The sequence below is a fragment of the Neofelis nebulosa genome, chromosome 5, assembly GCF_028018385.1.
Source record: "Neofelis nebulosa isolate mNeoNeb1 chromosome 5, mNeoNeb1.pri, whole genome shotgun sequence".
Taxonomy (NCBI): Eukaryota; Metazoa; Chordata; class Mammalia; order Carnivora; family Felidae; genus Neofelis; species Neofelis nebulosa.
The window spans coordinates 77,977,585-77,991,793 of NC_080786.1; the positions used below are offsets into that span (position 1 = coordinate 77,977,585).

Genomic DNA, 14,209 nt, shown 5'->3' on the forward strand with positions numbered 1-14,209 from the left:
TATTTTCCTCTTAGTGCTAAGACAATTTCTACTTTTTGGAATTATCACAATACTTCACAAAATGATCAAAACTTCTCAACATTTCATAAGCATCTTAATAGATCTATATTCTTTATTCATGAATGTGAAATCCAATATATATCCATTGCATCAATTCCTTATATCCTTAAAATTCTTTACATACTCACTTGTTGTCGTCACTCAACAAGTGACATACTCACTTGTTGCTGAAGATTGATAGAGATACATTTGCCACTGCAGTTGTTTTGACAACTTTTATTTATTTTAGTATTTATGTTTTAGAATAAAAATATTCATGGGTGATATGCCTTCTAACAAATTATATCTCTTAGCGACAGTTAATGCATCATTTAATGTTTTCTGCATTAAATTCTATTTTGTCTAATCTTAATATTGCTCTCCTTTCTTTCTTTGGTTTGCATTTTCCTGGTATATTTATACTCTTTCCTTTTTTTTTTTTAATCCTTTCTGTCCCACTTTGTCTTAAACAGCATATATTTAGAATCAGTTTTTGCCCGATCCATGTCTCTTTGTCTTTTAATAGAAATGATTAAGCCATTCACACTTAATGTGATAACATATTTGACCCCACTTCCATCATCTTATTTTGTACTTTCTTTTTTTATATACCCTTGCTATTTTCTTTATTAGTTGTTATCTTGGCCATACCATTCCAAATCTTTCTCCTAATTTTAAAGTTAAACACCCCATTTGTAGTCCTATATTCATCTACTCTCTTACTTAAAAATGTATTTAGTAATTGATACCTCTCACAGCACAAAATGAGAACTTTAGTATTTCAAGTGCTTTTTCCCCCTGGAGTAATCTCAGTTTTTAGACCCAGATTATTACCATTAAATTTTTCATCTATTTTTTAATTAAGAATTATTTTATATTTTGCATGTTTCATAATCATATTCATAACATTTAAACATTAAATTTGCTCAACTGGTTTCATTATTCACCTCCTATCTTTTATATCACATCAAATCCATCCCCAAATATTAATATTCATTAATTTCCCTGTTGATCAGAATATTTTGAATAAATGCTTTTTTCCCTAAAGGATTTCAGTGGTCTACTTTCTGTGAACTTCTTTTGTCTGACAATATCTTTTTTCCCCTCACATAATACTGACACAGTTCTGGGTCACAATCTTATTACCTCAAAACTCCGTACCTACACATCAACTTCCTTCTGACATTTAGTGTTACAAAATGTTTGACACACGCTTATTTTTTTAAATACTGGTTTTTTTTTGATTGCATACCAATAGATTTTTTTATCTTATAAATTAGCAACTTCTACCAGAATATATGTTTAATTTTCCCCAGTACACAATGAATATTTTGAATTGAAATCATGAAAATAGTCTTCTATACTTTTTATAACTCATCTTCCATTTTCTCTTCTCCTGAAAAATTCTATATTTTAATGTTTAATCTGTTGAATTATAGCTTCCATTTTTTTCACTCATTAGTTCGTTTATGTGTTTTCTATCCGAAGTGGAAGAATTTACAGTCATCTTTAGTGGTCTGCTTCCAGTTTAATTCTGCAAAACATTTTTCATTTTATTTTTACTTTTTAAATATTTATTTTATTTTTGAGAGAGAGAGACAGACAGAGTACGAGCGGGGGAGGTGCAGAGAGAGAGGGAGACACAGAACTCGAAGCAGGCTCCAGGCTCCTAGCTGTCAGCACAGAGCCCGACATGAGGCTGGAACTCACAGACTCAGGGACCGTGAGACCATGACCTGAGCCGAAATCGGCTGCCCACCCAACTGAGCCACCCAGGTGCCTCACATTTTTCGTTTTAAAGGAGGAAAAGTTTCCTAATCTCAGATTGCTCTCTTTTGATAGCTCCTGTTACATTCTTTTCAGTCTCTAAATAGAACTTGGAACTGTTTTAAAAACGTTTTCTCCTATTTTTTCAATAGTGTCTATTTTACATGGAGAAATTAGTTTTACATTCTCAGAGGTCTTCCTTATTCTGAACTGCTAAATACTGTTTTCATGAGCTTTGACCATGTGTTGACTGCGAGTGAGTCCCACAGCCCATGGCCATGTGTGCTGGCCAAAGTGTGTCTGAGGAGGCACAGACATGATTGAGATGCTGAGGTGGTGTTTCCCATCACCAACTTGCCTAGTACTATTATAGTCCCCTGCCACTTAAATACATATGTTTAACTATATTGAGATATAGTATATATTAATATATATTATATACATTGTATGTTATATGTATTATGTATATAACATATTATTATATATCTTTTTTTTAAGTTTATTTATTTATTTTGAGAGAGTGAGAGGTAGGTAGAGAGATAGAGAGAGAGAGAGATGGAGAGACAATCCCAAGCAGGCTCCAAGCTGTCAGCACAGAGCCCAACATGGGGCTTGAACCCACAAACCATGAGATCATGACCTGAGCCGAAATCAAAAGTCAGATGCTTAACCGACTGAGCCACCCAGGCACCCCCATATATATACCTTTTTAAATGGTGGTAAAATACACATAACATACAATTTATGTTTATTTCTGGTAGTAAAATATACGTGACATAAAATTTACCATTTAACTATTTTCAGGTATACAGCTCAGTGGCATTAAGTACATTCACACTTTTGTGCAACTACCCCCACCATCCATTCACAGAACTTTTTTCATCTTACAAAACTGAAACTCTGTACCGCTACATGAGAACACCTCATTCTCCCCTGGAAACTACCATTTTTAATGGAAACTCCGCAGCCCATGGAAACTACCATTCTCTGTACTTTTGACTATACTAAATACCTCCTATGAGTGGAAAAGTACAGTATTTTTCCTTTTGTGACTGGTTTATTTCACTTAGCATAATGTCTTCAAGGTTCATCCATGTTGTAGCATACATGAGAATTCCATTCCCCTTTAAGGATGAACAACATTCCATTGTAGACACATACAACACTTTGCTTATCCATTTGTTCACTGATAGACACTTGGTTGCTTCCACCTGTTGGCTTGTGTGAACAATGCTGCTATAAATTTAGGTGTGCAAATAACTCTTCATGTCCTTGCTTTCAATTCTTTTAGGTATATATCCAGAAGTGGAAATGATAGCTATATGGTATTCCTATTTTTAATTTTTTGAAGAATCATCGTACTGTTTTCCATAGTGGTTTCACCATTTTACAATCTCACCAATAGTGCAGAAGGGTTCCAATTCTCACATCTTCTTCAACATTTGCTATATTCTTTTCTTTTCTTTTTTTTGACAATAGCTATCCTAATGGATATGAAGTAATATCTCATTACGGTTTGATTTGCATTTTCTTAATGATTGGTGATGTCGAGCATCTTTTCATGTACTTATTGGCCATTTGTGTGTCTCCTTTGGAGAAATGCTTTTCAAATCCTTTCTGAAGCGCATTTTTTAATTGGATTATTTGACTTTGTGTTGAGTTTGGGGAGTTCTCTATATATTCTGAATATCAACCCACTTTCAGATATGTGATTTGCAAATAATTTTCTCCCATTGTTTATAGTCCCCGTCACTTTACCCTCAAGAGTTGCTATTGAAATTCTTCTACTAGTTTCCTCTTTTTCATCTCCAGGCCAACTTTTCCTTCCACCCTCGTGACTTACGGGTTGGTTGAGCTTTCCCTTGATTCACTCTCACATATACTCTTTATAATGGACTATTGTCACATTTTTTTTAAGTATACTTATTTATTTTGAGAAAGAGAGAGCAAGCACAAGGGAGGGGCAGAAAGCGAGGGAAAGAGAGAATCCCAAGAAGTCTCTGCAGTATTGTCACAGAGCCCGACATGGGGCTCAGTCTCATGAAATGTGAGATCACGACCTGAGCAGAAATCAAGAGTCGGACTCTCAACTGACTGAGCTGCCCAGGTGCCAAAATTTTCTGTTGTGAAAATTTTTGACATGTGGGTTACATGGTATCCTTTTTTGGCTGTCAGTACTATAATAAATATCCTCAAATACTTATATATTAATTTGGTCATTTCAATAAACAATTATGGGAGTAGGCATGAGTTAAATGGGTATTCTTCATTTCTTATTTTCAAGGCAGTATTTCTCAAAGGTAGTAAACCTGCACCAGAATCACTCTGAGCCTGAGCATTGGTAAAAAAAAAAAAAAAAAAAAAAAATTTGCTGGTTCTGGGCCCCTACTCCACATCTCTGAATCAGAATCTCTGATGGATAGTCTCCAGGCAAAAATAAAAATTCAAGAACTGCTAGGTTGATGGCTGCCATGTGAGCACTTGGAAGAGAAAGCAATGATTCCCTGGAACAAACCAAAGTTCACTCAGAAGTCATAGCAGGTGATTCTTACGTCTTTTTGACAGGTATATTAGTTATGCAACTCAGAGACAGGATATTTGACAAAGCTTCCCATGAGCCTTGCAGGCATGAAGGAGAAACTGTTGAATGCAAAGACAGGGATAATGTGCATGCGAGATCATGACCGGAGTGCAATGTCCACCGTGGGTTCTGACATGCCAAAGTAGGTTTTTAGAGAAAGTGTAATGCACCACAGGAGGTTTGCCAGAGAAGTTAAGGAATTAAAAACCCTATAGAAGAATCACTGAGAGAACTTCTTTAGCAATGATTCTTAACCCCGTTGAACACTCGTGTCACTTGAGGGTCCTTAAAAATACTCAGGCCCAGGTCCTAACGCCAGACCAATTAAATTAGCATCTCCAGGAGTAGAACCCAGAACTGACAGGTCTGCAATTCTCTCCAGTTGATTTTAATGTTCAACCGAAGTTGAGAACCACTGATCTAGAGAAAAGGACCTTGATTACAAATTTGTGACGCTCCAATGTGGAAGAGGAAGACAAAAAAAAAAAAAAATCCATGCTTGATAATTCACCTGGCAGAAGTGACACTGAGAGTCTAGATGAGTCAGCAAATGGCTACTGGCATAGCTCACCTACCAAGCCCAGACTCTCAGTGCTGTGAGAAACTTCCTTCCCTTATAGAAGAGGCATGGATCTCTTTGACAGGAATCTTTCAGATATTGGCAATACGTATATCAAGATAAATGAAAACCGACTCCCACGATCTCATCAGCTCTTGTGGTTTCACTTGCCACTTATACTGATGATTCCCTAATCTGGGTCTCTAGCCACATAGCTCATCTGTCAACTACATCTCCACCTGGATCTCTCACTGACTCTTAAAATGGAACGTGCTCCAAACTGAATCATTATTAACCCTGTCTTTTCCCCTGTTCCTTGGTTCTCATGGTCACTGGAACCACTACCTTTCCAGGCACACAAGGTAGAAGCCTGAGAGCTACACTTGACTCATGTGCCTCCCTCACTCCCTCCACATCCACTTAATTACAAGTTCTTTCCTGATTCCTTCCTTCCATCTGTCCCACCTTGTTCAGTCCTCATATTACCTAAATTCCCATGGAAGCCTCCCAATGGGCAGCCCTGCTTCCTGTCTTCTCCCCTCCCAACACTGCAGCTAAAAGGATTGCTCTAATGTTAAAATCTGAGCACGTCAGTTCCCACTTAAATTTTCCCAGTGGCCCTCCACTTTCTATGAGAAAAGATCTACATTCTCTTGGTTGACAGACAAGACCCAAGTGCCCACATTTCCAGTCTCACCTCCCATCACTTCTTGAATCACAGTGTGCTCCAGCAACACGTAGCTGCAGACAAGAACTGCCTCTGAGCCATTGCTTACAGTTTCCTCTATTATCCACATTCACTTCTTCACTTCTACCCATCCTTTGAATTTCAAGTGAAGCTCATCTACTCCAGAGAGTAACGCCTGACCTCCTTGGTCTAATACTTTCCTAGGCTTGGGAGGTGACCCCTCCTCTAGAATCTCATCTAAAGATAATGGTACACAATTTCTGGCTCTGTTCCATCCAGTTCCCAGAAAACAGGTTGGTCTTATCCCCAGCAACTACTCCTACGCCTAGCACAGAGGGGACGTTCAGTATATATTTGCTGATCTAATGTTAGTCAAGTGATTGGGCGAATTTCCTCAGGAATGCACTTGCCAATAATTTGCATGATTTAAGAATTAGGAACAATGGAAGCTTTGGGGTAGAGAGGGAATTTCCCCAGCTACAGGAACATGTAACTACTGATTCCTAATGATTGATCAAAATCACTCTGTGATCAGCCAAAGGCTGCTGGACATCCTGGCATGAGAAAAAGGAGGGGACCAACTTCCACAGTGGGTGTCCTGGGGTCAGATTCTGAGGATCATGGACATATTTGCTGATGAAACTTTGGGTTGACAAAAGTGGGAAACTGGATGCGAACAGCCACCCCACTTTGCATAGACCTCAAGGATTCTGGAAGGAATCTTCTAGTCCTTGCAGAGACTAAAACAGCTTTCTGTAGCTCTACTTTAACTGAAATACAGGGACACTGAGGCAGCTAGTAAAATGCTGTGGGCCACCATACAAGAGCAGAGAAGTGGAGAAATACAGCAAGGAATGAAAACATCTGGGCCAAACATTTCAAGCATGTCAGCATCTAAGGGTCAAAGTGGCCTTGCTGACCTCTGGCTACTTGGAACTTTCATACCAGATCAGCCATGAGGGAAGCAACAACTCAGTTTCTGTGTAGATGACACTGTTTATGCCTTAAGTGAGGAGAGAACTGTCTATGCAGACCACCCAGAAAAGCAAGGTGCGCCCAAATGGCCAGCTGCACAGATGGGTCTGGAGTTTGTCAGCTGTGTGCCATTGAGTTTTACCTGTCCTCCCTTTTCTTGCCATAGTACACTCTTCGAGATCCATCCCATGGCCTCTGCTTTGACAAAATCATACTACTGAAATATGGTGGGTGATGTCTGTGCTGATTGTCTCACACTTGTGATTGGAATCAGGAGAGCTCATGGATATCAGCACAGTGTTTTCTCCTAAGTGTGGTACACATGCAAAGAACGGTTACTATTATTATGAGTTTTATTATTTCTTTTAAAAAGTCTTTTCTTACATGAACTTTTCTCTCTGTGCCCCTGTTCTGCCTTGAAGACCTTGTACAACTTGGAAAACAAGAGCCCTTAATCTCTCCCTTACTTTCTCCTTTTAAATCACAATGCCAGGAAAGAAAGATTTTCACTGATGTATCAATGACTTACAAGGTTAATTCCAAGAGCAAAGTGGGCACTTCCTATCAAAAACAAAGGCTGTGTGCTCCTTCAGAAATGAAGATGAGGAGAAGCTGTGCCCTGGGAAAAGCACTGGGGAAGAGTGGGAGACCTCAGCTCATGTTCCTGTCTTGGATGTGTGACCCCAAGCAGGATACTTCCTCTCTCGATGCAGGATTCCTCACTTTAAGATGAAAGCCTGGGATCAGGTTCTCTCTAGTCTCCTTCCCTGAGTTCATCTTCTATGATACTAGAGACTCTTAGATCTGCCTCAAACGAATACAAGTCTTTTGGCCTAACTGAATAATATCCTAGGGTTCTAAGACAACATGCAATTGAGACCACTGGACCACTCTCCTTAACCTATTCAGAATCATAAAGTTAGCCACTATCACCACCACCACCATTACCTCCAGAGCAAAGAAAGTTCTATTTTTTAAATACGAAATACAATGTATTTCTTAAGTTGAGGGGCTGACGTTAAACCCCAGGGAATATTCTAGAATAGGATGTGTAATTATATTTTAGGACTGAAGTTGTGATCTCTAAGAACTAACAAGGGTTAACTGAAATTTAGGTTATGTCAGAATAACAAAATAATTTCTTTGACAAAGTTATTGGCAGGCAGATCAGGGAAATACCAGTGATAAGGAGTATCTGGACTTTATCAAAACCTTGTAAGATTCCTTTGATAATTTCTTGAAAAAGATGAAGAAATATGGGCTGGGTAATAGTATAAAAAGTTGCATAAACTTTCTGAAAGAGTGCTGGTTACTTATTGAATTAACATCTATCTTTAGGGAGCATATAGTAGAATGCCTCAGATCCTATAATATTCATCATTTTTATCGATGACTTAGTTGAAGAGGTCATGCTCATCAGATTTGGGGATGACAGGAAGCCAGCTGGAAGGAACAGCAAATACACTGGGTAACAGATTCAAAGCCGGAAATATTTGGGCTAGTTGGCACGGAAGACAAAATTGAACATGATAAAATGAGTAATAAATGCAAGGGCTCCAGCTTCAGGTCCCAGGGAGCCTCTGCACAAGCATGGGGGTGTGGGGCAGGTGATACACTTCAAGAGGAAGTTTAAAAGAGAGTTGTTTTTTTTTTCAGTTGGTATTAAGCCCAACAGGTTATTATGGATATAGATCCCTAATTCAAACTTACAAAGTTTTAACAGAAATATGAAATGTGAAATGAAGGAGGTAATCATCTCTATTTGGTATTAATTAAGCCTCCCTTGAAATTTTGTATTTTATTCCTTAAGAACAAAGACAGAAAAACTGGAGCAAGGATGGTAACTATAGTTAAGACACTGAAGCCAATGGCCTATGAGGCAGGTGGAGCTGTGCAAAGGGCACAGGGAGGCTGGGGCCGGATCGTGCCATGAATTGGCTGTGAGATCCTAGCCAAGCCAATATTTCCCTCAGAGCTGGTGAGAGAACTCCCTAGGGAGAAGCATGGATGCTGGTGGTGGGTTCATTTGCTCTCCTCGGTTTTGCCCTCTGGTCAGATTATGCTATAGGTGGGTTCTTTTCTCCCTTGTCACTCATCCAGGGACAAGACCCTTAAGCCCCCAACCCCAAAATTTTACACTTAATATTCTATTAACATTTGTAAATTATACCAATTTCTTCCCTTGGGAAACCTGCAAAAATACCCCTCTTTGGGGGCACCTGGGTGGCTCAGTTGGTGAAGCGTCTTACTTCAGCTCCGGTCATGATCTCACAGTTTATGAGTTTGAGCCCTGCGTGGGGCTCTGTGCTGACAGCTCAGATCCTGGAGCCTGCTTCAGATTCTGTGTCTCCCTCTCTCTCTGCCCCTCCTCCCCCCTAAAATAAATAAACAGTAAAAAGTATTTTAAAAAATACCCTTCCTTTGGCTTCCAGGGAAGTCAAGCTGACGGCAGTTCACATCTACATTACCCCACACAACATTTACTGAGGTAAGCAAAAGGCTTAAGGCAAAAGGCTCTGAAATCACAGGACCCTGAGTTAAAACTCAGCCTCTCCTATTAGCTTCATGAGTGCTTACCTAGACTTCCCTGAGACTTAGTTTTCCTGTCTGTAGAACAGGGTTAATACCAGGCTCATAATGATACGAAGATTAAGTGAGACAACGCATGTACAAAATACAGCACAATGTAGAGCACAGAGTAGGTGCCCAATAAATAGTATTCCAATATTACTACTACATTTACTACCACTATCCCTCCTCTTTCTTTCTCCCTACTCCCATTCTCCTTTGGAAGCCAGGAATTTCCAGATGAACATTCTATAGGAAATGTTCTATATGAGCATTTTCTTTCCTTTTAAAAAAATGTTTCTTTATTTTGAGAGACAGCATGCTACACGAGCGAGGGAGGGGCAGAGAGAGAATCCCAAGCAGGTTCCACTCTGTCAGCACAGAGCCTAATGCAGGGCTCGATCCCATGAACTATAAGATCATGACCTGAGCTGATACCTAGTCAGTCGCTTAACTGACTGACCACCCAGGTGCCCCATACATGCATTTTCTATTATGGTAGCCAGAAGGTATATGTATGCACTACGAATATGACTCATGTGATTGAAAAATGGAATGTTAAATTTTGTTTAATTTTAATGAATTAACTGCAAATGGAAATACTCCCATGTGGAAATAGCACAGCTCAAGACACCTTGCTGGTATGTTTCTGAGACTGCCTGGCCAGAGCAAATAAAGATGCATGGAACAAGAAATGCACATAAAGCACCCAGTACAGTCCCTGGAAATCTCTCTTATTTCTTCATTTACCACATTTAATTGTCTATAGCGCATAAGTTCTACCTCAGGTGCTGGGCGGTACGGTGAGAGCTGTACCTTCAAAGAGCTCACAATTTAGAGAGGGGTATGCAGGTAAGTGATTTCGCCATAGCGAGGCAAGTGTGTGCACAGGTGCTATGGGTGAAGGGGGGACAGGTCTCTACCTCAGATGAGCAGTCAGGGGAGCCTTCCCAGAAGGATGGTTTAAGATCTGAGCAGTCTTATGTAGATTTCATAGTGGGGACTCAATTAATATTTATGCAATTTACAACAACAGACTATATTCCAGGGCTATGAAACCCAGTGCTGGAGGTGGTGGCTATGAGGCAAACATTGTCTTATGGAAAACTCATACCTAGGGCCAACTTGTTGTCTTCAAAAATGTCCCCTTTGTGTCTTTTTGTATTGTCTAATTCTGTTTCTCTTCTGCAGCCATATCTTCTTCACCTGAGGACATTTTTTCAGATGATGAATATAACCTTATTTTTTATTGCTTTATTTGTAGTCACTAACCATAACTGATTTGGTAGGGGGCAGGGGGGCAGATGCACTCTGTTACATATAAGATAACATCAACTCCTACTGTGGTTTTGTTCTGGAATTCTGATACTTGGTACAAACAAATGGCTCTGTGAACATGGCCAGTATGTGACGAAACTGTTACAGATTGGTTGGACTGGCTGAATCTGGCTGTGACAGTGACACACATTAACAGAAGTAAGAGTTATTCTAATTACTTCTACAGAGAAGTAGGATCTTTTGCACATTTCCACATTTTACACAATGTTTGATTTGCCCAAGTCTAATATATGACCTCTAGCCAGAGAATTCTGCAACTGACAGCGGCTCACATAAAAGCAGGTAGAGCTTTATACTGTATGGTTTCCATAATCACATGTGTGTGTATAAGGCTGGATGATACCTGTGATTCCTTCTCCCAGGAGGCCAGGGGGATGCTCGTGTGGGGTGGTTTGGTCATGTGAGGTCCTTGGTCTGTTTGAGTCTCTAGAGGTCACCTGCTTTGACTGTGGCCGAGTTGCCTCTGATGGATGAAAGTGTAAATTAGTGTAGCCTTTTCAAAAAGCAGCTTGTCCTGTATATCAGGGGTCTCGAAACATTCATGCCCTTTGGCCCAGTGATTCTGCTTCTGGGAATCTATCCAAAGAAAGTATTTGGAAACGTGTGCAGCAGGGATGTTGTGCAGAGTTATTCGTAGCTGCTAAATGACTAACAGTGTAATAATATACAGCCATGAAAATGATGTTCACGAAGGACTTTTGCTATAACACTAATGGGGGTGTGTGTGTAGAGAAGCAATAGTTACAGAGGTTAAGCAACCACACAGGACCCAGACAGCCTGGATTTAAATCTTGAGTCTGCCTCTTACTAGTGATGTGGTGTGGGCAAGTCTCCTGAACTCTATGGGGTTGATTATAATACTTGCCTCAGAAAGTCTTCTGAGGATTAAATGACACAATGAATATAAAACACTCAGCACCTAAAATATACAGTTACTAGATACTCAATGTTGGCTCACTGTAGATTATATGATTTCAAGGCATAAAAATGGCTAGTAAAGAAATATGCCAATATAGTAACAGTGTGGAAATGGGTGGTGGAATCATGAGTGGTTTGACCCTTTGCACACTTTCCAACTTCCCAAACTTTCTGCATCCAACATGAATTACTTTCACACTGAAAGGGTATATCATAAAAGATGTAATACAATAAGATTTTTTCAAAAGAATTTATCACAACAAAATTGTCCTTCTCTCTTCCTACCCACCCCTTCCAAGGCAGGAGCTGGGGGCAGCCTCCTCCCCCAGGGATTAGCAGGAGAGGGAAAGCCTGCTGGTGTGTGGGTTCTTCCTCCCGCAGAGCCTCAGGCGTGCACAGCTGGGACCTCTGAGTGGCACCTGTTGAAAGTGCTCCATGTAGTGGGGGGGGAAAGGGGGAGAGTTGGAACTGGTCTCCTTAGTAGTTCCTCCTATTTCTGAGAGTCTAGATTCCAAGATGCTCTGATATTTATCATTTTCGTCCCATGTCTTGATTGATCTGAACCAAACACTGAACTGAAAGTGTAAGGTCGGAAAGACTCATCTACTTGCATCCCATCCCCAGACCCCTCCTAGAAAAATACCTGAAATAATGCCTACCGTGCTACACATAAACTAAGGGTGGCAAAGGAAAGACTTAGATCAGAGATACAACAGGGAAGTTAGCTTAGTTCCTGCTGCTTTATTTAATGAGTATAATTTATATTCAGAACGGAATCTCTGCCAAATACAGCCCTTTCAACAAGACAAACGGCAAAATCCCTCCCACGTTCGGACATATCCCTGGAACGAGGGGGTAGGTTATGAAGCACAAAGTAGGGGTGTGAGAGGGTATGCGTGTGTATGTGTGTGTATGTGTGTGTGTACGTGACCAAACTGCGATGACATCTGCCCCTTCGATCTAACGTCCTTCACTGACAACGAGGGTGCCCTGTGCTCCAGCAAATGGGCCGTATTCTACACAAAGCATCTCAGGCACGGAAATCGCGAATTCGTTCTCCCCATTGGAACCTGAGGGGCAGTTCCCAGCCCTAGGTCCTGACCGCTGTCCCTCATCAGTGACTACCCCCGGTCCACATCGCCAGACCCAAGGCGCGCGGCCCCCAGACCCCGAAATGAAAGAATGACCAACAGCGCTCCCCGGCCCTCCCGGGACAGCGAGGTCATCGTATGCTAATGAAGCCAGAGGAGCGGGCCGCGCCTGCCCGGGAGCGCGTCGCGTCGGCGGGTTCTCAGCTCTCCCGCGCGCCACTGCGGCGCAGCCACAAATCACCGCGCGCTGCCGCTGCCGCAGACCCTCCGCCGCGGGGAGGGGGCGTCGTGGCCGCCACTGTGAGTGCCGCAGCTGGATCACTCACATCTGGGGACGCCTCCTCGCTCCCTTCGCAGGCTTTCCACTGCAGTGATGGCGGGGGTGCGGGCGGCGCCTCAGAGTCACCTGTAGGGCTTTTCGGAACTCCGCCGCCCCCTCCGCAAATTCTAGTTCATCCGTCCAGAGAAAGAAAATGTCAGAATATGCAAGGTGAGATGGACCAGTGGAGTTCTGCAAAGCCCCACAGGTGCTACGAGATGCGCGCCCTTCAGGACGCAAACACACACACGGACACACATGTGGTGACTCAGAGACTAAACAGGTCGGCTTTATATTCTCTCCCATCCCTCCTCTCCCTCCCTAGCTTGTATTTGTCAAGGTGTCCGCGCGCTCTCCAGCCTCCCTTCAAGCTCCCCTAGCCCAGAGGCTCTGCGGACTGTCCCAAAGTCCTGGAACCCCGCGGAACGGCCAGAGGCTTTGGCGACCAGACGTCAGTAAAAGTATCCCCGCTCCTCGCCGCCCTTGGGCACCCTGGCGCGCGAAGTGGCTACCAACGAAGCAAAGTACACCTAGAAGCGGGGAATCTGGCCAGCTGCTGGAGCCAAGTGCCCGGAGCAACGCTGCCTCCCGCCCGCACACCTTTGGGGCGTGCAAGCTCTTCCCAGTCGAAGCGAGAGGCGATGCCCCCGTGCCGCTCCCGCGCCCTCAGCCTCCCAGGGGTGCATCTCCTCCTGCAGGGGCTTTGCTGCAGGTGGCACCACCAGGGTGGGCGCAGTGGCCTCCCCCGCCGCTCCCTTCCCGGGCCGCGCGACCGGCGCCCGCTCCGCGCTCCTTTTCCAAGTTGTGGCCGCCCGCGCCCGCGAGCCCGAGCCCCCTCTGCCGCGCCGGCCGCCGTCTTACCTCACCATGCAACACTTGGTTGCGCGGTTCCCCGGGGCGCTCCTTCCTCGGGGCTTATTCCCTTACTTGGGAGGAAAGAGGAACCGAGAGGCAGGAAGGGGGGCCGGGGCTGTGGTCTGGGCGCCTTCCCGCCAGCGCAGCCCTCTCGGGGAAGGGGACGGCCCGAGCGGGCGCCGCGGGGCTGGGGCGGCGGGACGGGGGCTAGGCAGCGCCGGGTCCTGCGCCTGCTCGCGTATCCGCGGCTCCAAAGCAGTGCGTCCCGGCTGCCCGCTACTACGGCACTGCGGCGCCCCGCCCCTAGCCGCTCCGCGAGTCCGGCTGCCACTCTCCCGCGGAGCCCTGCCCCCGGGCGCAGAGCCCGCCCCGCACCCCCGCGCGCGCGCGCACACACACACACACGCCACACACAAACACGCGCGCACGCGCGCGCCACGCACACACGTGAATGCGGATCGGCTCGCTGCGACCCCGAGTCCCTTTGGCGCAACTTGGGCGCGCGCGCCGT

At 43.6% G+C, this 14,209-nt stretch overlaps 1 protein-coding gene across 4 annotated transcripts in view; it reads right to left on the reverse strand.

Annotated features, from left to right (window-relative positions):
* The window catches only part of DGKG (diacylglycerol kinase gamma), a 203,024-nt gene extending 189,017 nt beyond the window's left edge, over positions 1-14,007 (reverse strand). For 3 of the 4 annotated variants that reach the window (XM_058730765.1, XM_058730763.1, XM_058730759.1), the window contains exon 1: positions 13,705-14,004. The gene's annotated coding sequence lies outside the window, so the exon portion shown is untranslated. Of the gene's footprint in view, positions 1-13,704 lie in introns of all 4 variants that reach the window. The other variant, XM_058730764.1, reaches the window with a different exon arrangement.
* Positions 14,008-14,209: the final 202 nt, after the last annotated feature.